Source organism: Pseudopipra pipra, chromosome 11, assembly GCF_036250125.1.
Source record: "Pseudopipra pipra isolate bDixPip1 chromosome 11, bDixPip1.hap1, whole genome shotgun sequence".
Classification (NCBI taxonomy): domain Eukaryota; kingdom Metazoa; phylum Chordata; class Aves; order Passeriformes; family Pipridae; genus Pseudopipra; species Pseudopipra pipra.
In genome coordinates this window covers 896,145-922,500 of record NC_087559.1, presented here as the reverse complement: position 1 = coordinate 922,500, position 26,356 = coordinate 896,145, and the positions used below count along the sequence as shown (strand labels likewise).

General features: G+C 46.0%; 1 protein-coding gene and 1 long non-coding RNA gene across 5 annotated transcripts in view; both read right to left on the bottom strand.

Annotated features, from left to right (window-relative positions):
• Positions 1-1,565, bottom strand: part of LOC135420078 (uncharacterized) — a 49,612-nt gene extending 48,047 nt beyond the window's left edge. For all 4 annotated transcript variants that reach the window (XR_010433336.1, XR_010433333.1, XR_010433335.1 and 1 more), the window contains exon 1: positions 1,425-1,565. This is a non-coding gene — a long non-coding RNA (uncharacterized LOC135420078). The remainder of the gene's footprint in view (positions 1-1,424) is intronic.
• Positions 1-26,356, bottom strand: part of SRGAP3 (SLIT-ROBO Rho GTPase activating protein 3) — a 575,259-nt gene that overhangs the window by 283,356 nt on the left and 265,547 nt on the right. The window lies entirely within an intron of this gene.

The window sequence follows — 26,356 nt, the reverse complement described above, 5'->3', positions numbered from 1 at the left end:
CAAACCATTTTTCCATCTGCAAAGATCCCAAGGTTTTTGTGACCAAGCTAATCAAGTATTCAAACAGCTCCCATCTCCTCCTCAAGGTCTAAATAATCTGACTTTTGTGATTCAGAGGTAAATTCAATGTTTACAGTATTCAATTAATCTCCAGAGAGCTGACAGAGCTCAGAACGTCTCGGCTGGGCAAACCGGAAAGGGAAAAACAGAAGCTGAATATGAGCCTTGTTTGTGCCATCAGCCCTCCCTGCAGGGCTGGGAGGTGATTCCAGGGCTGTCCCTTCCTTGGGGGGGGTCTGGTCCCGCTGTGGGAGCAGAAGTGAACCCAGAGAGCTGAACCAGCAGCACAACCCCCCCCAGCCTCCCTCTGCTCACACTTGAGAGCGTGTCACCCTCACAGACACCACGAGGAACTCCTTCAAGTGACATCTTCAGCCAGGAAACTGCAGAACAACAGGATTTAACACATTTCCTGCTCTTCTCTTCCCAAACACAACAGAGGGGTTTTTCTGCAGACCCCAATATTCAGACAGAGTAGGCTGAGCTGGAAGGGACCCTCAAGGGTCATGGAGTCCAACCCTCAGCCCTGCTCAGGACCACCCCAGGAGTCACACCTGCCTGAGAGCAGTTATCCAAACTCATTCACAGCACTGCTGCACACCTGTCAAAATACTGATAAAGGTTTTTGTAGGGCCATGTTTATTCCCCTTGTACCAGAGATATTCATTTGAAACACATTCAGGACATCAATCAAAGCACAGACAATAGAAAACAGAGGAATCACCATAGGAAGCACTGAAGGCATCTCCAACTCCTTCCTGCCCCAAGGTTTCAACAGCAGTGATAGGAAACTATATTATAGAATTGTGGAATGGTTTGGGTGGGAAGGGACCTTAAAGTTCATCTCTTTCCACCCCCTGCCATGGGCAGGGACACCTTCCACTAGCCCAGGTTGCTCCAAGCCCTGTCCAACCTGGCCTTGGACACTTCCAGGGATCCAGGGGCAGCCACAGCTTCTCTGGGCAATCTCAATTAAATTAAACCAACAGTTTTTGTTGCTAAAAAGAGAAAACGGGAAAAAGGTGATACTCCAGTTGGACTTCACAATTTTTCACCTCAAGCACTAAAAGACAAATTTAGATTTACTTTTAGCACATAATTATAGATGATGCCAAGGTTCATTCAAGCGAAGTTCCCTGACAGTGTGGTCTGTGATTGTCCTGTCCCAGCCTCTGCACCAGATACACCACTGTCAGACTCAATTGTGGTTACATGAAGCAAAACAAATGCATTCAAACATGCTGCCATATTACATTAACAGATCTGAAGTTTAGTGCATCTCATCCCATTACATCTTAAACTGATTTAATTCTGTGCAATGCAACATGACAAATTAGTGAGCTAAGGATAACCAGCCTGTCTACCTGATGCCTGGTTAGTTTGCAGCTGAGGATCACTGGAGGGAGAAGGGAGCACGTGCCCTCTCTGCTGACTGTCCAGCAGGGCTCCTGTGTCCCTGCCAGGCATCGCCCCAGGAGCTGCATTTCCCAGCACTGAGCACAGATTCTTTTAGAAGGCTACCAAGGCAAGTAGAATCATCTCCCATGTCACAGACAGGTGGTTTAGCAACAAGTCTAAAGGTACAGCCAAAGTCAAACAAAACCCCTTTGTGAACACTGTTTTCCTCTCAGCCTCCAGCCAAGGTTTTAACCACAGGATAACCCTGCATCAAATCTTTGTATTGCAAAAATCATATGTTACAGTAGGAAAGAATTTACTCAAAACACTGTTTTGAAGACAGAAAAGATTCTCTCAAATTATTAAACTGATTTCAGTGAGATCCTTCTGGCAGAGCCATGAGAAGCTGTTACTCTACAGTAAATCTGGTCTCTCAGATGAGGGAGGAGAAAGACAAGCAGTCCCCACCCCTCCAACTTCTGGCACTGATCTCACTCCATGCCAAACTGGGCTTGAAATTCAGAATCCAACTCCCCAGTGGCTTGGAGGCAAAAGCAGGGAGAGAGGGAAGAGACAACTGGGCAAGAAGTTGCACTGCTGGAACGTTATCAGTGACCTCTGAGCAAAACAGTTTCAGCAGCTTGAAGACACACTCAGGGACCTCTGATGGTTGAGCCCCTGATGCACCAGACGTGGGTGTGAAGGTTGGCAGATTGAAGCCATGGACTTGATCAGCTTTGGGAAGGAGAACATCCCATGTTCCGAACCCAAAAGTTGTTCCATTTTCATCTGACTGGAGCTTTAGTCTGGCTTCATCCTATGACTTGTGATCAGCATCTCAAAAATTCAATTAGAAACAAAGATAGAGCTGTAAGACAAGTACAGACACTCTCAAAGCCACAGTCTGTTCCACTTGCCTTGCTTCAGCCAACAGTTCAGGCAGTACAGAGTCAGACTACTCAAAGGGGGTTTAAATCTTGCAGGCTTTGAAGGCTTTGGGTCACACCAAGAACAAGTGCAGCAGACTGAAAGTTGTGGCACTTTGTAATTATCTGTTGGGGCTTCTCTCACAGATAATTATGAGATTCTCTCTTACAGTTCAACTAATTAACAGGACTTCCTTCATCCATTAATGCCACTGACACTCTGGCCTCCTCCTCATGGACTTGGTGCAGCAGAGGAAATCAGAAGGATCCCATTATCTCTAAAAGCCTTGCAAAATCTCCAGGACCCCTGTTACTTTCATCACTGTTTTCTGCCCGCTTTGGTTCCAGGCCAAGTCAGCAATTAAGTGCACACTGCTACTTAAAAGCCTAGGAATAACCCGGCTGAAATTAAACAAACCCACAAATCTAGCAAGTATAAAAGCAGAATTATAGCTTGGGCACAGCTCTATTTCATCTCAGTGCAGAGAAAGGGAGTTTCATCTCTACAGATCAGACAGCTTCAAACTCAAGGGAAGTCTGAAGCCCAGATCTAGGAGTGAACAGCCAGCAAAGAGGGGCCTGTTTTCTCATTTTTATGGAAGCAATTCTTTCAGTTTTATTTGCAAAACCCACAACTCAGACTTTGCTACTGGAAGATTCCTAAACATACACAGGCACTGTGGTCTAAGGCCAGCACTGTTCTGAGTGGCCATGAGGATCCATTAAATGAAGTAACAATATTAGAGAACTCTGTTATTTTATTAGCTGTGCTGAGACAGACATGATGATCTGAGGCTGGGAGATTTATACAGACAGTATATTTTATTAGATCAACTGTTGGAACTGGGGGTGGGGAGGGAAGAGGGACAAGATCTCAGACACTCAAGCCATGAATACAGTTGTCTCTGTTCCAGCAGTCAGACTCATAAAATGTATTGCCTTTCACTAGAAAACCTTCCCTCTCTGGAATTTCAGCCACTGCCAATACAAAAACTTCTCCTTAAACTGACTCATGCTTTTATTTTCAATAAATTTCCTTCATTTCTGAGGAGCAGTTGCACCTCAGCTGCACAAGAGCCCAGTTCCCAGGAGGCTCGTGGAGCACATCAGCCTGTGGCTCCAGCACTTGGCACCCACAGCACCAGAGCTGCTCCAGCTGGATCAGCCAGAGGATGCCATGGGCACGAGGCTGCTCTCTGACCTGTGACTCCACCTCTGCCACCAGAGAAACAGGTAAATCTCTTCTGGATTTCAGGAGAGGAGCACCCAAGTCCCTCTCTCCCTGCAACTCCTGAGTTTCTTGTCTGTTCCTTCCCATCCCTGCCCTGCCAGGGCACTGCCTGTGGAACAGGCACGTGGATCTTGCATCAAAGGGTCACTCAGGAATCCCCTCTGTGACCTTGATGCAGATTTAATCTGTCATTGTACACTCAGCTTTAGCTCCACTCTTGCCTTTTTGCAGTCTGTCCCAAAAAAGTGGACGAGATATGTTTTCATTCACTCACAGCATCTCCAGTGACCTTGGCAATAGTCTAATCTGTCTTGGCAGATTCAAGATAGAGAAAACAAGCAAGAGAGACAGACCTGCTGGGTTCTGCTATTGATCAGCCACTGGAGTGAAAGCTCATTATGAGCAGCAGGAACGTGTCAGGTACAAGTTCTCCTACAGAGCAGCAGCGGGAAGAGAAAGGCTTAAACAAAGAAGGGGTGGCTGGGCTTTGGGGTGAGGGGGAAGCACAGCCATGGGAAGGGAGGAAAGGGCAAGGTGAGAAAAAAAGAGCAGACAACACTTCATGTCCAGTGAGGCTGTGCATCAGAAACTCACAGTGCAGTAAACTAAGTTTATTTATCTAAAAAAACTGAAACCCAGCTTACATTACCAAACTTTGCTACAAAAGAGGCCAAACTCTTGGGAAAATCTTGTTTCTCAGTGTATATAGGTACACTAAGTTAATACTAAGATAGATATATATACACACACACACACAAAGTAATGTTATTTAGGGTATTGCTTCTTCTACTCACAGGGACTCAAACAGAACATCGAATGACACAAGAAGAGTCAAATGAACTCCTGTTATTTTCCTGGCAATCAGGGTGTAATGCAGACACTTATTGGCATGAGTGCTTGAATGGCCCTGCCTCGTCTCGAGACAGCTCTTTTCTTATCTCCAGACACTTATTCCGTGCTCTCTGCTGAAGCCCAGCTCCTGTGACCTGCTGTGTCTCCTCCAGCCTCCCCAGGGCACGGGCTGGCAATCACACCACATTCTTTGGCACTTCTATTATCCTCCTTCCCCTGATTCCTTTATGCCCCAGGATGAACAGACACAGAGGAGACCTGCCTGTCTCTATATTTTATCAGGGGACTCAAATAACACCCTTTCACAAGAGGCTCCAAACAAACCCTGTCTGGTCACCAGGAGAGATGGCACTGAAGTCTCACCCATTGCCAAGGCTTTAACTGGGCACCAAGAGGAGCATCTGCTCCTGGGAGGGGCTGTGCCAAGGGTAAGAGCCAGCAGCAGTTCCTGGGGTCTTTCCAAACTCCCCCTCAGAGCCAAAGGCAATTGCCATGACCAGCATGGCAGCCCAAGCTATTCCCTTGGCTCCAGTGTCAGACTCCACAGCCACACTCACGTTTCCACTGGCACTGAGCTCTTCTGTCAGCCGTGTCTCAAGGTTGGTAAGAAAATACACCCGTGCTTTTACTGCAGGTGGCTGATCTTCCACAGAGCAAACCCCCAGCATAACTTCACATCAGTGTCAGCTGGTAAACTGAGCTGCATGAAGAGGAAGATTTCCAGGATCCAGCTGAGGAGGGGAATACCCACCAGTGAGGGATGTTCAGTGCTCACAGACCTCACAGAAACCAAGGGGGGAGCAGACAACGGAGTCATTGAAAACAACCAGGAGGAGGCACACACAGAGGGGAAATGACAGCACAGGATAAATCCCACGTGGGAGACCTGATTTCTTACACATTGCTCAGTTTTAGACACATAACCTCAGCTTATCCTGCTGTGCCTGCACAGTCTCCTTTACAGGGTGTGTCAGGTCAGACGTGGGGGCTGTCCCTTCAATCATTGATCCAGATGAAAAGCAAAAAACCTCGAGATAGAAATGAGGCAGCACAAGATATCACAAGGAGAAAAATCACCCAGCACAGCTGAAGGGGTGAGTGAGCACAGGGGGTGCTGCTGCCCCCTGAGTGTCACAGCTCCATCCATCCCTCAGCACTGCAGTGGGGGCGGTTCAGTGCAGCAGCTCCTCTCCTGACACCTCAGCCAGGCAGAGCATTTCCCATCCTGATGGAGGGGAGAGGGCCAGAGAGCAAACCCAGACTATTGCACTTGCTGCTGGGCTATGTGGGAGGAATGTCTCCAACCCAGGGACACACTCACACGTGGGGGCACGAGATGCTTCCCTGACTCCCGAGGCAATCGATCCCGGGAATCAATGAGCTCCTGCCTCGTGCTGGTCATCATCACAAAAACCACTTTGCCACAGGAAGGTCTCGCTGTCATTAATACAACAGGAGTCTGCAGAGCCATGGAAGGCTTTTCAGCCTTTATTGCTCACCTCTGCCTGACAGTTTAGTGCCTGCAGTCGACCAATACAACCACTTCTGAGAAGCACAGACCTCTTACCTCCCCATCAATAGGCAGTAATAAAATGTGTCCCAGTAAGTGTGTTCAAAACACAGCAATAAATAGAGATCACAAAGAACCTGCCAGAGCAGCTCATCTCCTCAGAGCTCAACACCGTAGCAGCAATTAACTGGGGACATTTCACAGACTAGAAGTGGTTTCAAGTTCTTCAGATGGAAAAGAAAGGACAACTCATGTAATTATTCTTTGTGGTTGCAACTTCTGATTTCTGTTTATCTAGAAAAGACCTACTGACAAATCTAATTCCTGAGCTACATTAGCTGGGAAAAAAAAAAAAAAACAGCCACACGCCTGTAAGTGCCTAATTTGTGTTTCAGGTGCCAGCTTCACAGCTCTAAATTCAGAGACATCCTTATTTAGGGTGGGTACTATATTCTGTGTTGAATTAATTTTCTCACTGTTGGTTATTATACTCCTTCGAGATTTGAAGTCTCAGTTGCACAATAGTTTCCAAAAGGATCAGTGGTTTTAATGTGCACTTACATTTCTCCATCTACGACACATGGAAGAAGTATTTACCACCAAGATCAGCTTCACACCTTTAAGTTTTCAGCAGGCAATTTCCAAATAATGGCTTATTTTCAATCAAATAACTATTAATACATATTTGAGAGGTAGGTGAAGGCACAAAAGCACAGGAGGATGTGACATTCAGGTTGGGGTTGTTTAGCCTGGAGAAGAGACTGAGGAGAGACCTTCTCACTCTCTATAGCTCCCTGAATAGAGGCTGGAGCCAGGTGGGGGTGGATCTCTTCTCCCAGGTAACAAGTGATAGGAGAAGAGGAAGTGGCCTCAAGTTGCACTAGAGGAGGACTAGGTTGGTGATTAGGGGGATTTTTTCATGAAGAGGGTTGTAAAGCTTTGGAACGGGCTGCCCAGGGCAGTGGTGGAGTCACCATCCCTCTGGCAGTATTCCAAAAACATGTGGACATGACACCTGAGGACATGATTTAGGGGCAAATGTGGTGGTGGTTAAAAAAAATACCAAAATCCCTGCAGGCTCACTCATGTCCTTCTGCAGACTCACTTCTTGTGTTACATCTAAAGCATCACTGCTGCCTAACCAGGGAGGGATTGAAAGCCCCTGAACTGAACAGGAGACTCTCTCCAGACCTGTGAGCAGGCACAGGGCAACACAGCAGATCTGGAGGAACAGGAACATGAACCTTGTTCTCCAGATTCCAACAGACAAGTTACACCGACAAGTCACTGAATTTTCAGCAAAGGGAACAGAGCAGTGCTTGGCCTGTCTGGATTTAAGCAAGAGTTTCTCAAACATCTCTGGAATCAGTGACAGAGACACAATTTAGTGTCCTTAGAGCCCCCAGATCAGAAGGAGAACAGGATATTATATCTGTAACTGAACAGCTGAGGAAGAGTCTCCCTGGGAGATGTGTTCCTTTCTGAGAATAAGTAAGACACTCAATAAAACTGCCTTTCTTTGTGACTCTTCTTTTAAGAGGTTTTAAAAAAAGAGCCAACCAACAGCTCTGCTTTTCTTCTTTCCTTTCCCTCAAGAAAGGGAGTAAGAGCAGGGATGGGGCTGGCAAAGATGCAGGAAACCTGTGCTGGGATCCCTCATCCCCCTCCCTGTCCTGCTTCCCACGGGGCCACCAACACAGCCCTCTCCCCACTCACCTCCCAGGCTTTAAAACAGGTTTTTACCTTTTTTTTCCTGTTGAGGGCAGAGAATTGATCTTAAAGTAAAACAGAGCAGTGGATTAGGCACTTACTGCTCCACATGGAGAAACTACAGCCAGCCCACACCAAGAGCTCTTGCCCTTCAGGAACAGCATGTGCTGTCTGACCACACTGTTCCCCAATAACACCTTCCCTCATCATTCCAGAATAGTCCTTCAGGCCTTGATACAGCAACACAGGAAACACAGCAAGGACGAGCAGAAATGGCCTCAAATTGCACCAGGGGAGGTTTAGATTAAATATCTGGGGGAAAAGTGTCATGGAAAGGTCTGTAAAGCACTGGCACAGGTTGCACAGGGCAGGGGTGGAGCCCCCAGCCCTGGGAGTGCTCACACAACGTGGATGTGGCACCTGGGGACATGGGGCAGTGGTGGGCATGGTGCTGCTGAACTGGGGATTGGTCTTGCTGACCTTAAAGGTCTTCTCCAACCTTAACAATTCTGTGACTGTCCTCAGCTTTAGCTGATTTCTTTGAGAAATAGGATACCTCTGTTCCATCAGGAACACTCTACATAAGGACAAAACCAAGAGGGAGAAATTATACAGTGTAGGAGGACTGGGAAAAAGCAATTCTGATGTGCCTAAAACACTCAAAAGCTTTCCTTTGAAGCAAAGTGTTAATATTTTTCATAAAATATTTATAAAGTGGTACAGGATATTTATAAAAGAATATCAGCATATTTTCATAGACAGCTTGAAAGTTCTCAGTAGTGGATTTAGCAGAAAAATGAAACCTCTGTTTTAGAGTACTTTGCAGCCTTTTGCATAATTTCCTCAACGTGTTGAGTTTTTATTTAACTTTATAAGATGATTTTAAAAAAAACTATGGTTATAAATGGTTATAAAACTATACTTAATTTGACAGACCTTTTCCACAACAGAGACCAGGAGCACATCTCTTCTTATAAACCTCTTACAAAAGGATTCATTTTATTTTCTCATAAATGGAGTTTCATCAGAAGCATTTACAATTTTATACAACAGCTGAAAACTGTTCACTGAATCCCAAAATAACCAGTTCAAAATGGAAGCTTTGGCAGGAAAAATCTAAAGTCTTAGCAGCCAGCATTAATGTCAAATGCAATCAGCTCTTCTGAAAAAGTTCCTGGGAGAAAACTCTGCCAAGTGTCCCATCCCTGGGAGTGTCCAAGGCCACGTTGGACAGGGCTGGGAGCAACCTGGGACAGTGGAAGGTGTCCCTGCCCAGGGCAGGGGGTGGCACTGGATGGGCTTTGAGGTCCCTTCCAACCCAGACCATTCCAGGATTCTGTGGCTACAGAGCCAACTTTGACCCATTATTGGCACTAACAAACATAGGTCATTTAATCAAAAATGTCCATATTCTTATTGGATTGGCACAGTACAGTCCCTCAGTCTTTCACAGCCTACAGGAATATATCCTCTCCAGCAAAAAAAAAGATCTATTTCCTTTTGGAATCATGGGTTTTCTGCTATATAACAGAAAAGATCAGCTTTGAAATTAAAGCAATGCTTCTGGTGGGTTGTTCCTGGTCAGTGAATAAAGCCAGGTTTCAGCAGCACATTTGTACTCACATTTCAGTAGCTCACAAAACCAGTGTTAGTGACAATACCAATATCAAAGGCATCCATGTAAAACAGGTCAACACACAAGAACATTTTATTTAAACAGAGCACACACGCAAGAATCACCTCTGTATACTTATTAATCATGTGATAGGTATTAAAAAGGGAAACATTAAGTCACTTCCCATAAGACTTTCTACTGGGCTTATTTGCATAAAATTGTCATCATGAAAAATCATAAAAACCAAGTTAAAATATTTCCCCACTCCCTTACACTGACACAAACAGAGCCAGCAATACTGAAGGTGCACCAGCACCACATGTTCTCACCCCCCCAAAAAAAAAGAACTATGGAAAGGGAGGTATAGGGATTCCATGAAATTCAGTGACTATTTATTCCAGTATTTAACTCACCTCCCACTCAGAGTTTGTTATTAGCTGACATAAACCTCCCTCCTGCAACACATGCTTATGTTCTGTTCTCTTCCCAGTGAAGAGAACAAATACTTAATTACCACCCATACTGCCACCCAAACACACACCCAAACATGAGAAACAATGCACAGCTGATTTAAATCTGCATGTGCAATATTTAATAGCAGTTGTAAACTCTAAAGCACAGGCTGTGTAATGTGTTCCTTGCAATGTGAACTACTTGAGTCTTTGGAGGCAATGGGAACCCTGGGGATTAATGTGTGTGTAACAGTGTGTTCCCCACCCTGGGCTGCCAAACCACGGCCTCTGCCTCATTTCAGCTCACTGACTTCTGCAGTGAATCACAGAAAATAAACCCCAGACACAGGTAAATACATCCAGCACTTCTGCAGTGATCCCACCTTCCTGAACAGGACGTCCCTCTAAGGATCAGGCTGAATTTAGACCCTGATTGTAGCAATAATTAGGTTTCTATTGTTTCTAGAAGGCACTCAGCAATGAGCCCTCATTATATCACTGCAATAGCCAAGATGACTGAGTCCCATACTGCAGAAAATGATCCTGCCTCAAAACTTGCTGTCTGGTTTAGTTACCAAACACACCTGGCCTGGGGAAGATGGAGAAGGATGTTCCAGCAAAGGCAATAGAGTTGGTGCAATGAGGGTCACCACACTGCCAGGATGTTCCATTTGGTGGGACAAGGCTGGTTTACAGGAAGAGAGCAGTGATGAGGGAAAGGAAAAACAAATCACCAAATAAAAATTGGGAAGGAATTCCTGACTGTGACAGTGGTGAGGCCCTGGCACAGGTCACCCAGAGAAGCTGTGGCTGCCCCATCCCTGGAAGTGTCCAAGGCCAGGTTGGATGGGGTTGGAACAACCTGGGACAGTGGAAGGTGTCCCTGCCCATGGCAGGGGGTGGGACTGGATGAGCTTTAAGGTCCTGCCAACCCAATCCAGTCTGGGATTCTAAATCAACCAGAAGAAAAAACCAAAATCCCCACACACACACACAGAAAAGCACTTACAGAGAAGTCACCAATACTTGAATTGTCACCTGCACTTCAGAGGGAACTACAACAAATGAAGAAATCTGCAGTCAGTGCCCTCTCTGCAGCTGGAGCAGCCTAATTATTCAGAGGCAACACAAAACATTTATCCTGGGCAGGATTTGCACCACTCGCCCTTAGAGAACACAAAGGAAACCTGGCTGAGCCTTGCAGAGCCTGCCAGTGGAACAGCACAGCAAGCCATGCTGAGGGGCCATTGCTGCCACCATCACATGGCTGTTAAAGGACACAGCTCTGCCTGTCATGAGACCACAGTGTGTTTCTAACCTGTCCTGGGGGTTTATTGCATTCTCTAGATGACATTTCCAACAAGAAATGCTGCTTTCACATCAGGTTTTCCTGATCTGTGTGATCTCCAGCATTGAAGAACCTCAAAGCTCAAGTGGATACAGCCTCAAGAAACGTGGTGAAACCTTAAGCTGTCCAAGTGGGGTCCAGACTCCAATCCACAGCAGAGCTCTAAAGCCTCATTTACACAAAAATCCATTTTTTGTTTCAGCAAAGGGTTCTCTGCACAGAGAACATTTAACTGGTCAGAACTGATTGTGTTGTATCAGTTCAACTGGCCATGAAGGATCATGTTGTATCAAAGCTGTAAGTGAGAGACAAGAAGTACCAAGAGGAGGAATAAAAGCTTTCCAGCAGGTTTTCCCAGGCTATCCCCTGTGAACACCATCTCTGCACGTGCACACACCCGTGGTCAAAGGCAGGGCCAGCAAACCCCTCCAGTCCCACTGCCCATGAGCTCCTGTTGGCAGAGAAATGATTACCTGGAGCGTAGTTATTGTATCTCCTTCTCACACAGCAATACTGGAAGCACTTAATTTGATACAGTCCCAGTTAATAACCAGAGAACAGATGAGATAATTTATCTCTATTTACTATGAATTCCACAGGGAAAAGAAAGTCCTGTCAAATCTGTTTGTGTCCATAATATTGCACAAAGTCTCTACTAACTACTTTGCACACTGATCCTAAGGCAGAAGAAAATTCATTCATATTTTGGCTTCTAAAAGCAACACAAAGTACTTCCTTTCCTTCTGCTTTGTTGCCCTCACACCAACAGCACTGCAATCCTTTGTGCTGTGTGTGCATGAGGCCCCAGGGGATGGGGGTCTCTGCACACTCAGCCCTTGGATGAAGAACTGGAAGCAACAGGAGTGAGGCCACACCACTCCCTTCAGAGACCCCACCCCACGTGGTGAGGAAGGTGTTCCTGCCCCAAAGGGACTGAGGCCCAACACTCCCCCAAAAAGCCCACCTTCCCTCAATGAGCACCAGCTCTGCACAAACAGCAAATTGGACTGCAAGGATTAGAAACACAGACTGCAGGCAATAGCCAGTTCTCAGAGTTGCTCTCCTTGCAGCAACTGATGTGGCCCCACCAGCTCCCACTGGGCTACTTTATGTGCACCCCTAAACCACCAGAACTGAGCACAAATTCATCCTGGGGAGGATTTGGGGAAATAATTTCCTTTTTTGGGGGAGGGATGCTAGTTAGTTACCTCCCCAGGTACGACAGTTATAAAGTATTTCAGCACTAGCAAGTGTTACACGATCTGTGTGACAACACCAAACCAAGGGAAACAGGACATGAATTCTTCATCAGAGCAGTTCACTTTTCAAGTCTACAACAAACACCATTAGTCTTCACTTCTAAAACTCAACTTAACCTTTTGGAAATGCTACAGCTAATAAACTTAAGGGAATAATAGGGAAACATTCTTTTCCTTGAAGTTTCTGCACCTGACTCCTCCATCCTCTCCCTCTCACCTTCCCATTATTTCTGACATTACCAATCACTCTCCCCCATTGATGTCTCAGCTTCCCTTGCCTTCTGTGCAGTGTCTCAGCTCACAATTCTTCTCAGTCATGGCTCTAGTGTTTCTTCTCCTTGCTCACACTTGTTGGGAGTCTCAAGATTCCTTTAACATGCCCCACCATCAGCTTGGGACACAGACCCATTGCCTGCTCATCCAAAGCCAGCCCCACATTTTGCCCCAGTTCCAGGCCACAGCATCCACTAAGAGCAGCAAAATCAAACCAGTCACTGGCTGAACTTCCAATCTCTGGCAGCCACATCTTGAATCAGCTGCATCTCACACTCCTCCAGTTCATAAGGGGCATCAGAAGTTGTCCCTACCCTGGGACACCATCCCAAAAACTAACTGCCCTTGGCAGCAGCAGTGCCCACACATCAGCTCCCTGTACAGGAACAGGGACTGCTGAAGGAGCTCCAGGGCAGGAACTGCCATTCTCTCATTTATACAATTCATCTATTCAGTATTCTCTTCGGGTCAGAGGTTTAAAATGGGTGCTAAACCCCAAAATTCTGAAAAGGAAGACTGCCTCTTTCAAAATTCAGTGTACATCTTTGATGTAAACTCTTCATTTGGAAGCCCCTTGCAATGCAGTTCAAGTGTTTTCTGACCTGTTTGTTCCTGCTGTGAAAACCATTGCCTGACAAGCTGGTCCTTCCAAACTGCCTGTGCATGGCAGTCATTTTATTCATTGTGCTTAATAAGGAAATTGATATATCATCATTAAACAGTGCAATTAACTGTCCAAATGACACAATTACACATGTACCCTGACTACATGAAGGGCATGGTAATTGCCTGAACATTAATTTAAATTATTCAAGAAAGTGATATATAAAAACACAGACACTTAATGTGGGGAAATAGTGACAGGAATCCCAAAGCAAACCATGAAGGCACCAGCCTGGGCAGGTCCCACTCCAGGCTCTGAGTCGGGTACTCAACATGTGCCACGAGTGTGGTCAGGACTCGCTGTCACCTCCCTCCCAGCACCAGTCCTGTCAAACACAGCAAAAGCTCATCCCTGAGCAGGGACAAGGAAACAGGATCCATTCCACAGCAGGAGGAAGTTTATTTGCAGGAAACAGACTGCACAGATTAAATTTTAAAGCCATTACTCAATAAATCTTTTAGTATTTCTACGAAGGCACACACCTGCACTACCCCATCCCTCTGGGACAGAAAACAAACACCAGCTATTATTTATATAAACCTTGATCACACTTTCTGCCTCTATTTGATGGCCGAGACCCCCTGAGGGGTGGCTGCTATTTAAAGTGGAATTACACTTAAATAAACAGTGTCTACCAGAGGATCACATTGATTTGGAAATAAAACACAAGCCATTGTTATTCTACATGAACTACTGTGGGAATCTATAAAAAAATCCATTTCCAATTGTTCATCAGGCCAAAATTATATGAAATATCAATAGTGATATTTCAAACCAGGCTCACTTGTCTCAGATAATAATTCAGCTGAATCTTCAGCAAAATAAAGACGTTATTCTGGAAGTGGGTGCTGTAGCAAATGCCTATTCCTTACCCTGCTGGAGAAGCAGCATTTGGATGATATTTTTCCAAGCCAGCTGTACATTGCTGCCTTCACTTGGTGTTTCCCATCACTCAAGCAAAGCAGGCTTTTATCTCTGATTAGTAAATTAATTCTCTCCCATGATTACTGTTTTTTCTCGGTAATTTCATTCAAATAAACAGGGAATCTCCTTAAATTTCATAACAATGAAAAACAAGTTAACAATTCATTAGTTTAAACAGTGACATGGCTGTTTCTGTAACTTTGCCGAATCTTTCTTTGACATTTCTTGCTCTTACAGAGCATGTTCTTGGAGACCAGAAGCAATGGACTGTCTTTATCTTTGGTTAAACTCCCAAATGATGCAGTCCCAGAGCTGACTGAGCACAGGAGAAAATGTCTCAATTTCTCCTCACACTTTAAGAAACAGCTTAGTGCAACTAGACAGATGAATTTTCAGCTGTGTCATTGCCTGGAGCACCAGAGCTTCATCTTCTCCAGGGCATCCCAGATCACTACTGCTGAATACTCTTAATTAGTTGTCCTACAATAATGTAGGGATTCATAAACTTATGTTTAATACACAACAGAAAAGTTGTGTAAGGAGCTTCCATGAAGAAGAAATTCAGGGATGTTGTTCCAGTAACAGGTGATATGAAAATATGGAATCCCCAAAATACTCAAATGAATCTTAATTAATTGTCCCTGAAAAGAAATTCACTTTTTCAAAAAAATGGACTTTTACACACACATAAATCAGGTTGCCACAAAGAGAAATAATTTGCTTCTGAAGTGACATTTGTCAGCTAAATGACTAAGTACCCTGACATTTATAGAAACTGTGCTGCAGCTGAAGCCACACACTACTGCTTAACATTAGTTTGCCTTTATAGAAAGAGAGTCACAATTTGAGCATAAAAATTGCTCTTATTAGGCAGAGAATGTCAAGTCTCATTGCTAAATTTACTGTAGTGATTCAGCATGAAAACAAGCATTGCCCTTTTGGCTTTCAGCAGCTCCATTAAAGTGCCCATTCATTACCCACATTAACTTCACAGCAGGGCCATCACCGGGGCCAGCTGAGGGGGGGTATCCCAGGCAGACAATCCTAAATCCCTCCTAACACCAATTCCAACTCACACCAGTACAGCATCCAGCTTGCAACCAGCCCATAAAGCCCCTGGCAAAGGGGAGGTGAGCAAGCCCAGCCCCTGGCACACTTGGCAGGCCACTCTGCCACCCCAACACCAGCCAAAGCCACCTCTGCCCCTCTGGTCAGGGGGTCTGACCCAGGGAAGAAGATGTGTGTCTGGCAGCCCTGCTCAAGGTCTGTGAAACTGGGACCAAAACCACTGCAGGGAGACTTGCTGATGGCACTGTGCTGTGAAGATGAAGGGCCTGGAGCATCTCTGGGAGCAGGAAAGGCTGAGGGAGCTGGGGCTGCTCAGCCTTGAGGAGACACTGAGAGGAGCCCTCCCCAAGGTCTGTCAGGGTCTGCAGGGAGGGGCAGAGGATGGACCAGGCTCTGCTCAGGGGCCCAGCAACGGGACAAACTGATGCCCAGGAAGTGTCACCTGAACACGAGGAATAAACTTCTTCCCTGAGCAGAGACCAAGCACTGAACAGGCTGCTCAGAGAGGCTGGGGAGTCTCCATCACTGGGAATATTCCATAACTGCCTGGGCACAGTCCTGGGCCATGTGCTCTGGGTGTCCCACTGTGGTCCCTTCCAACCTGACCCATCCTAAGTTACTAAACATCTGGGAGCAGCAGTTGCAAACACTGTCCTTTAAAAGGCTTCAGAGAGACTCAGATATACACAACCTCTGATAAAACATCCATCACCAGCACATCTCCTGAGGTGTGGCAGCCTGATGTGCTGGACCTCCAAACACAGGGCAGAAGGTGCTTCCAAGAGTCTCCTGATCAGAAATGTAACCCCTCAGTAGTCAAGCAATAGCCAAGGACTAGACATCAACAGGATAATTCCCACAACCTGAACACCTGTGCACAGCTTCCAAAGTACCAGTAACTCCAGGCAAGGCAGGTGGGAGCTACAGAGCTCAGCTTGGGAGGGTGGCACAGCCAGTCGGGGCTGGGGGACAGGGAGAAAGAAATCAGAGGAAGTTTGTCTGGGAGAGACCAAAGTCTGAGGCAGATTTAATACTGATGGAGAACAGATGACAAATAACATTATCCACTGAAGAGAAACTGAGAGATAAAACCAGTCTTGGATCCCTAAATACTCCAGAACAATGGTAATCACCAAATTCCTCCTGTGACAGCACAGATTTGGTTTCTGGAGGACAACGTGGAACAACTCAACACCACTCCCAAAACCACAAATGTTTGCCTTAACATTTAAACAATTTGGAAGTTCACACACAAACTAAGGCCTATTTAGAAACAAAAATCAAAGCCATACATTTTTCCAGATGCTCCACTGGTTGCTCCAGCTGTAATGGCACACTTAGAAGAAACTGTAATAAAAAAGACAAAATGCTCCTGCGATCCAGCAGGAACAGAGCAAACCAGGCATTAATATTGTTCTCCCAAAGAACAATGGCTCACAGAATAGCCTGAAAGGACATCTGACACGCAGCTTTCCCTGCCTCCAAGAAATATAACCATACATAAAACCAATATGATTACTTGCTAAATCTAATAAGTTTCTTTTTCTTTGATGGTTGTTTGCTCCTTAATGTGCTTTAAATGCATAATAAAAATATAATGAAAAACATACATTTATTCTATGTGGCAGCTACTGCATATTCCATAAAAAAGTAATCTTATAAAGTTTAATTTTACAGTGTTTCTTAAATCTATTTCTACTTATTCGCTGTATGCAGAGGGTATCTGCAAAGGAATTTAATACTGAACATAACCCTTTTCTTCACTGATATTAATGCCAAATTTTCTTTTTACAGTCATTGTTTTGTCCCTTCTGTAAGCCTAGAAAAGGAAAAGCAAGTGCATGTAAGGTTTCCAAAGAGTCTCATTAAAATGTGAAGTCCAAATATCTGCATAATTTTCCCCCTGATTGCTTTAGGACTGTTGTGGGATTTTTCCTGTCTGGGCATTCGTTTTCCATAACATTTTAATTTCCTTGAGAAAACTCTGGGCTGAGCTTCTCTCATTGCCACTGGTGATATCAGAGCATCTGTTCTGCATTAAGGGAATGCAGATTCAAGCACAGCTGAATTAAAGACCACTTACTTTTCAGAAGGCATTTGTCAGGAGAAACACCAGCAGATAAAAGCTATTGACAGGAAACCCCATGCAAATCTTTAGGATAATATAGTCCAGAAAAATCCCTTGGGAGAGTCTCCCTTGTTTCCCTTTGCAGCAGAATTTACTGCCCAAAGTTAGACTTGCAGTCAGTGGTCAACCAACCTACTATTTTTAAGATCCTCTTTACACACTCTGGCTGTTAGGGAGGTGTGCTGTCCTTACAAGCACAGCAGACCTGGTCCTAAGGAGAGCCTCAGGGATCCCCTCTGGAACCACCCTGAGTGGGATTAACCTGGGGCCTCCAAGCTTTTTCATGAATCATGACCTGAATTCACTGTCTTGTGCCTGTTTGGGTGCCAGTTACTTGATAATCTTACCATGCTGCTTGTACCACGTGTTTTTCCTCCATCCTTACTTACCCTTAAATACAAAATACATGAGCCATTTGCTCATCTGAGCAATACTGACAAGTTGAATTTGCTCAAACAACAAGGATCAATAGCACACAGAACTCAGGAGACCTGCCAGGACATGGAAAAATATAATAAAGATCAAGGTGACAGCAGGTTTTAATTACACAAGAGGAGAGGAGAAGGTGTGTTCTGCAAGGTCTCTGCAATTTGAGACTATAATCAAAATGTCATCAGCCTGCCTCTCGTATTTTCAATCTCTTAGGAAAATGACTAAAATGGTATAACATTTTCAGATTAATTTTGATGCCTCCATCAGAAAGCCTGACATTTGGCTAATGTCAGACATCACCTACACTGTCATTTGATTTCTCTCTTCCCCCTCGGGTGTCACTTCACTAATGACCTAGAGGTGGTAATGAAACACAGTGAACAGATTAAGGACAGAACTTTTGGAAATGAAGCAATATCTGCTTTGACATTAACATGCTGCTCGTGGAAACAGTCACAAATGTGTGGTATTTGCCAAGCCATGAGACACAGGTGTTTAAAAAACACATGTAAACATTCTCATCATTTATCCAATTTGATGATGAACTAATTCAAGTACTGCAAGAATTTACATCAGGACACAGAACATGTGTGAGGAACACCACAAAGTCTTGAGTTCCACAGTTACATCTCTGTCTCTGATGCGAGAGAGCTTTTGCCCCCCCTTTCACATGAAACAGTGTAAATCATGGCCTTTCTGTGCTCTCAGCCCACACACTCCTGGTGTATCATTAACCCCTTTCCTTCCTTTGAATGTCTTGGGAGTTTGAGATCAAATAAAATACCAAAAAAAAGTTTTCTGTCACCTTCCATGAAAAATCTTGTGACACCAACTACACACCACGACACAGAGTCCTACAGCCAAATAATTCCTCCTGGGCACTGAGTAAGAACAGCCCAAGATGAAAGAAGAGAGACCAGTCAAGTACCATTTCCCACCCCCAGTGTCCCACTGCTCCTCAGTCATGGCACAGGTCACAACTGGGCCCACTTTGTGTTCTCCAAGCAAATTCTGCCTTATGGGGTTTGTTCGTTCACATCAGCTCAGGGCAGCACTGTAACCCCCTCCTCCCATGTGCAGCCACACTGTAACCACCCTTTTTCCTTGCAGGGAATATCTAGGGTTTGTTATGACTCCTTCAGGACCTGAAGGGTGGAAGCTCTGTGCTGTTTTTCCAAGAGGCAGGAATGCAGCAGCACGCTGTGATATTCCACACTGCATCACTATCACAGCTACACCATCATTTCCACTGAGAACAGAACCCTTCCCAACTGCTCTTTATCAGTATTTTTTAAATTCACCAAGAGTCTGCACATGAGTAAAGATGGTTATTGTACTGCAATTTCTAAGCAGAATGTGGCTGCCTTATAGCAATATAAGCTGAAGTATTTTCCAATTTCTTTTCGCTAGGTCCTTTCAAGAACTGGGAATGAGAACTCTGATATCTACAACTTTTTCCCCACTTCTTCATTTTTTCCTGAGGCTTGTCTACAGGCCAGGATAACAGCAGGAAAAGTTTTGCTGTTTGCTAAAATCTTCATTCACAGCCCACAGCAGCTTGCCTTTGTCCTCTCACTTTCTAGGTGGAAGCAAGGATTATACTTCTAAGTCATTGATTCCCTCTCATGGAATTTAATACGTAGAAAGATTTGTATTCCTTCTTCCTCTGGGCATTACAAGAAATCTGAAGTTGTCCTTAGTTTCCAAAGAAACCTCTGGGGAAGCCCTGCAGTTCAATTAGGAAGCACTCTGAACGTGGCTGTTGCTGTAGCAGATACAAGTTTATCACTCTGCACTACGAGGCTGTTTGGGAAAGGTGTGTCCAGGGTGAAAATCCTGACTGTGAAAAACACTCTGGGCAACTTGGGCCAGTGCCTCACTACTTCCATCCTTTTACCATCACCCCACACCGGGTAAGGAGCCACCTGAGCCCTCCAGAGCTGCCCAGCACACACTGGGGTTCACCCCTGGAGACACTGCACACCCAGCACCCACAGCCACGGGCCACCAAGGAGCACCCAGCCTCCAGCACCCATGATCCACCAAGGTCCCCAAGAGCACAGCACGACCTACCAGTTCCCCCTGGCTCCGCTGGGCTCCTCTGTGCTCGGGGTGGGCTGTCCAGGGCAGGGGGCTTTGGCCACCCCACACACAGGGAGGGTGAGACCCCAGGGCAGCCAAGCCAAGCCCAGGGCTGAGGGACACTGCCCTCTGCTCCACCCAACACTCAGAGAGGCACCAGGACCTGGGGATGAGGTTTTATCCCCACCTGGGAAACCTCCACCCCCAGAAAGCCCCACCCTGGGCAGGGCTCAGCACAGCTGCAAACAATCCCCCAAATGCCCCAGCTGTGCCAGCCCCTGTGCCAGCCCCTGTGCCAGCCCCTGTGCCCTCCTGGAGGGGTGCTGTGGGCCCAGCACAGGTGTAGCAGGGACATGCTTTAATATAACCTGGGGGGGTGTTGGGGTGGCAGAGATTGCCTGACACTGCAGCACTAATTAAAGCCCCCAGTTTAACCCCAGCCCTGAGCACATGCTGGGCATTGGAGCCACCAGCTCAGGGGATGCAGCAGGGAAAGGGCATTTTTTACCAGGTCTGAGACTGCCAGTAAGAGTTAATTGGTGACAATGTGATAGTAACTGCTCTAGTGCAGAAATGCCTTCCAGGGCTTCCAGGAGTGATATCCATTTGTTATTTTCCATAACTGCCCAGGAGCAGGGGGGTGATGGTGCCTGGTCAGCACCCACCTGGATCAGTTTGAGCACAGTGACCTGCAGGTGAGGGGTTATGTCTTCTATCCCCTATTAACTCAGCATTATTCGATGGATCTTTGGACACAGAAACTTTGTCCAAATCTCCCTGTGATCAGTAAGAAGCTTTTCCACGCACTTTGTGTGTCTTCAGCTGAAACTACTGGTGCCCAACGTATCGCAGCTCAATGATCTCATCCCCTGGCAGTCTAAGCAGAAAAGGTTCCAAGGCTGCCCCTCTCCCCTGAGGCATTACCTGCACAGTCACAGCCTGTGTGTTGAGACAGAGTAAAACTGAACAAGGCTGGTTCCATCAGTAAATGCACCAGACTGTGAACAGCCTCCAGCCCAGCCCTGTGTCCCCCAAACCCCTGGGTAACACTCACTGCTCTCACCTGGCAGGCACAGTCTCAGCAGGGTCCTGGAATGGGAAAGGAAACTCATGTCTGGGAATCATGGAGCTGGACCTCTTCCATTTTGAGATCTCTTTATGATCCTAACAGTTAAACTTGTCAGAGGCAGAGAACTGGCATGCTGGGAGAAGGCAAAACAACAATAGTATTTGGAAAGACATCAGGGAAACAGGATGGAATTACTTTGGAAGTACCTGCTGTCCATTTGCAAGGGGAGAGGTGTAAGGAGTCAAATAGGATCCGAGCACTGAGAGCAGTGGCAGCTCATTGCTGCCGTGGAGCTGGAGAAAACTCCCTGTCTTTGCCATCTCAGCTACAGAAAATTGCTGCTCCTGCAGCTGCCAGTGTGTGACATGCAGCACTTGGGGCCAGGTTTGCAGCTGAGCTGTGGAGCAGGGGCACGTTCCTGAGACAGTCACAGTGTGCTCCAGCTCTCCCGGCAGCACGACATAGTGCAGATAACATGAAAACCCCAAATAAAAGCTGTCTCTGGGGTATGAAGAAGTTTCCTTGGAGGAAGAGATTAAAATATTCCTGGATACAAACCTCCTGAAGTCCAGCAAGTTCAGGGACAGTAATGGATGTGCTGCAGACTCACATCAACCCAACAGGGTTTATGATCCACAAGGTCAAATGCAGCCATTCCATTTTAAGTAGAAAAGGAGATAAAATGTAAAGACAAGTTCAAGCTTTATATGAATTCAAACACAGAAGGACCCAACAGCTACTGAATTTCAACAGGATTTAAGTGACTGCAGCCTTTAGACTTCTTTAAAAGCCTTGTGAATAAGTATCCCCCAAAGTGTGCTCACATACAAGCAACTTGCTTAAGTAAATACCTTTAAATCAGCTCTGCTCATCTCTGCTCAGCCCTGTTCATCTCTGCTCAGCCCTGTGCATCTCTGCTCAGCCCTGTGCATCTCTGCTCAGCAGGCACAGGTCTGGTGGCAGAACATCTCAGAGCACAGCTAAGTGTGCAGCTGCCCAGTGTTGCTGTTGTGAGCAGTACAACCCTGTCACGTGGACATTTTCTTTAAGCCTTTCCGAGATATTTCTCTTCCATGTTCCTTGCAGTTGTAGCAGCTCAGGGTGTAGATGCTATTTTAAGAGCCTGGTCACAGAAAGTGGATAAAGAATTGACTAGTGTAAGAGAAAAAAAGGATTAAAAATTACAGAACAAACCCAAACGTATCACTTGAGTCTCTATCCCTTGAATCTGAAAACACTGTCAATATTTGGGATCTAAGAGCAGCTTTGGGAAGAAGTTCTCTGGCCCTGTGCTCTCACTGAGCTGCTGATGTTTGACAGCAGACCTCTGCCCCCTGCCCAGGGAGCACAGGGACCCCCCAGGCTGCTGGTCCTGGCACTGCTCCTGCCGGGGGACTGGTGGTGCTGTGGGGGTGGGGGACACCCAGGTATCTATAACAGATGAGCCACAGCTCCAGGGTGACACTGCCACCTCAGAAATCAGTGGAGGAATCGGTTCTGCTCTTCCCTGCAATGGCAGTGGGGTTTCTCCCCTGCAGTACAAGCACCTGTTGTAATCCCTGACATGGCCAGGCTGGATGGGCTTGGAGCAGCCTGGGATAGTGGAAGATGTCCCTGCCCATGGTAGGGATGTGGAACTGGATGATCTTTAAGGTCCCTTCCAACCCAAACCATTCCATGATTCCATGATTCTATGATCTTCATGGAAAAGCTTCCTGGAAGGTTTTCCTTCAATATATGTTTCAGCTAAATCTGAAAATTCACAGGAAGACTTTTTAATCCATTTGAAGAACCTGGGGCTGCCTAAGTTATTCTCAGAAAGGATGTCGTGCTAAGATTTTGTCCCCTTCATGAATTCCACAAAAATTCACAAAGAATTAAACTTGGTCTCTGATGTGCAGCATGATCTGGGTGGATGGCTCTGTAAAGAAAAGGGCTGGACATGCTGTAAATAAAATTAGAAGTCATTCCAAGGATCATTTCATGATTTTGGAATCATAGAACAATAGAATGATTAAGCTTGGGAAAGGTCTCCAAGATCATCAAGTCCAACCTTTGACCAAATGTCACCACAGTCTTTTAGTAACCACCAAGGTTTTTAAAGAATTAAGGGAAGTTTAATCCTTTAAGTGAGACCACTAGGAATTGGGATCAGTTAATCTTTTGCTGCTGCTGTGGTCCTCCCTCTGACTTCAGACTTACATCCTCTGGCTGCTGCTGGCGTGGTTTGCAGGAACAAGAGTGGAAACACCTCCCTGGAGAGGCCCCTGGCAAAACCCCCCGAAGCAGAACGAGGCGTCCCAGCATTGACAACACAAAGGCAAAGAATGTGCTGTTCTCTGGAGCAGCACTGTGGAGATTCACAGCCCACAAGATGTAAAAGGACAAGAGGAAGATGACTTTTCTGTCGCCTCAAAGGCAGCGGCAGCGGAGGCAGCGATTGAAGCAGCTCCTGCCCTGAGCACATCCCCTGAATGGCCTCGAGCACATTAAAAATGAGACGGTGAGGGAAAATGGCCAGAAAAGCCAAATTCATTCGGTTTGCTGTCTGATGGCATAGAGCATCACTGCTTGAGGTACTAACAGCAATCTGAACAATTCTGGAGCTGATGGGGATGGTGTCACTGAAAGCCATGTGCTGTCAGCCCCAGCTGCTTTGCTGTCCATCCACATGATGGAAAACGCCTCTGGAAGCAGAAGGGTCACTCTGCTGTCCATGGGACGGTCTCTGGTGAAGTAGCCAGGTGCTGCTGCCTTTGTAGGTTGTATTTCATAGCTGGGAAGTGTGCAGGATGGACAGAGGGATTTACATCCACCTACTGTCACTTCTGTGAATCACCAGGAATAGAACAGATGTAAACAGAAACACTGCACAGCTCTAAAGTTTGCCAGCCTATTCTTTTCTTCATTATTTTCAGCCCGTTTTGCTTATATAACTCCTATTCTGTCCTGCTCCCCACAATCAAGGGAATGATTCTTCCCCCTCCCATTCCTTTCCAGACAACTCTCTCCTCTTTATCCTCCCTCTCCTTTCAGACACATCGTGGCTTGGCAGCACAGAGCAATAGGCAACTTCTCAAAAGACTTCAGAGAGTTTTGTGCTTCTGACACAACTTTGTGTTCTTCTGCCTTTGTGTTATCCAAATAAAGCTGTTTGTATCCAACCTGGAAGGTTTACCTTGCAGCCTCCAAGAAAACACCCAAGTGCTGTCAAATACCATGGCTGAGCTTTGAGCACCTCGTGCTGATGGGGAGAAAACAATTTACATCAACATTCCTATTTCTGGGACCTTGTGAACAAAGAGAAGAGATTTGGGGGTTGTTTTCTACTGCCACTCACCAGGTTACCAAATCTATTCAGGTTTACTCAGATACTCAGATCTTGTTAAAGCTACAAAGCCTTGTACCACTTATCTGGAATTCCAGATGTCCCACAGTACCCTGGAACAGTGTTTGTGATCAGGTTGTGTGTCAGCTGGAAGCCCAGCCTCATTCCCCGTGTGCCAGGCAGGACACAAGAACTTGGTCTCCACAACAGGTGCAGAACAAAACTATCATAATTTATTTCTCTTTTCTTTTCAAGGACCAAAAGTAAACAAAGGGGTTAGTTCAGCTCAGGGAGACAAAAGAGTCCAGTGACTTTAGGTGAGAGCAGAACTGGAATTAAAATGGAATTTTTAAACTGCCCTGGACCAGCTGTTTTGTGTTTCAGCTCCAAAAGCTTCTGCAGGGCATTATCTGCCAAGTCCTCCTGGGATCCTGTGAGTGAGAGATACTGTACAAACACTGACATTCATTATCCTTCTGTTGTGAACGTGGATCAGTGGCTCAGAATTTCAGATGTCTCCTGTTAACATTACTGCTTTTAAAAGGGGATTTGCATCTAAAAACAAGTGGGTTTGCTTTCAGTCTTGAGAAGTACAGAGCAGGGAGTGGGCTAAAAGGGGACCCACTGATGTGTCAGCCCAAAGACACAAAGCAGCTCGGGGTGATCTCTGAGCTAATTCTCACATGTTTGCCCCTTCCCTCGTGTCTGTGGACATGGAAGGTTTGTGTAAGTCAGGCTGTGCATCACTGCCTGCAGTGCTGACTTTCTAACCCAGGTGGTGTGCCAGGCTTTTCCACTGAGGGATGAGGTTTTATTCATAAATACTGTACTGACCCTGGCTTCCCATCATTTTAGTTCTGGAGCTTCACACAGTTTAAAAATGTATGTCAGTTAGCAAAGTTTGTAGCAACAGGCAAATCCTATAAAATACCCTTTACAGCATCCTCGGTTCCATTAGAGATCAATACTCTTCCCATAAATCCAGCCTATTTTCCTAACTCTAAAGATCCCTTAAAATTTGGCACTTATGCTTATGCAGGCACCTGGCCAATATTTTCCCAGGCTGACGGACTGAAGCGTTTTACCACAGTGCCACCCGGTGGGGTCTGGGCATCACAGCGGGGCTGGAGAAAACGGGAATCGGAGTCGCTGAATGCCCTGAGCTGGAAGGGACCCATACGGACCATCGAGTCCAGCTCCTGAATCCAAGGAATACAAACACTACCTGGCAGGCAAGGTGGAAATGGACACATTGAGGGGATTTGGGTTCTTCGGTACTGCCTCAGATGTAGCATATGGAAAAAATAAACACACTATTGCAAAGGAAGCACAAGGGTGGCACAGGGAATATTGGGAAAGCATGGGGCAGCAATTGCAGGAAAGAGGGAGAAATGATAAACAAGATAAACACAAACATTTGCAGGTGTTACAGCTCCACACGGTGCCTCAGTTCTTAGCACACACCCTTTCACTGTGCTAACAGGCACACAAACTGTGTGCCAGCCTGAGCTATCCCTTAGGATGCTCCATGGGGATGCTCAGACTCTGCTGTAAGCAGGCTGTTCAGAGATCCAGTGCCCTGGGGCTGCAAACTGCCTGGAAAAGGGTATGGATTGTTCCTGGTCCAGAGCTGGAAACCAAAAGCACAACTGAGATCTGACAGCAACAGAGGAGGTAAATCCCTGTCATTCCTCCTGAGGTTCAGGTGCCAAACCTGCAGCCTGGTGGTGATTCCAGTTCTCAGCCCCTGGTGCTTCTCCCTTCCAAGGACGTGCACCCTCTGTGCCACTTCACTCACGTCAGACCAGCTCTGGCTGGGTCTCCCAGTCCTTCACCCCTTTTGTTCCTGGAAGGCAATGTTGATTTTGAACACTCTGGAGATGATGAAGAAACCCCTAGACCAGTGCTGTGCTCTGGTTGACAAGGTGGGGATTGGTCAAAGGTTGGACTCGATGGTCTTGGAGGTCTTTTCCAGTCTGAGTGATTTTGTGATTTCTTTCCAATAAAACTAAACCAGATGTGCTCCA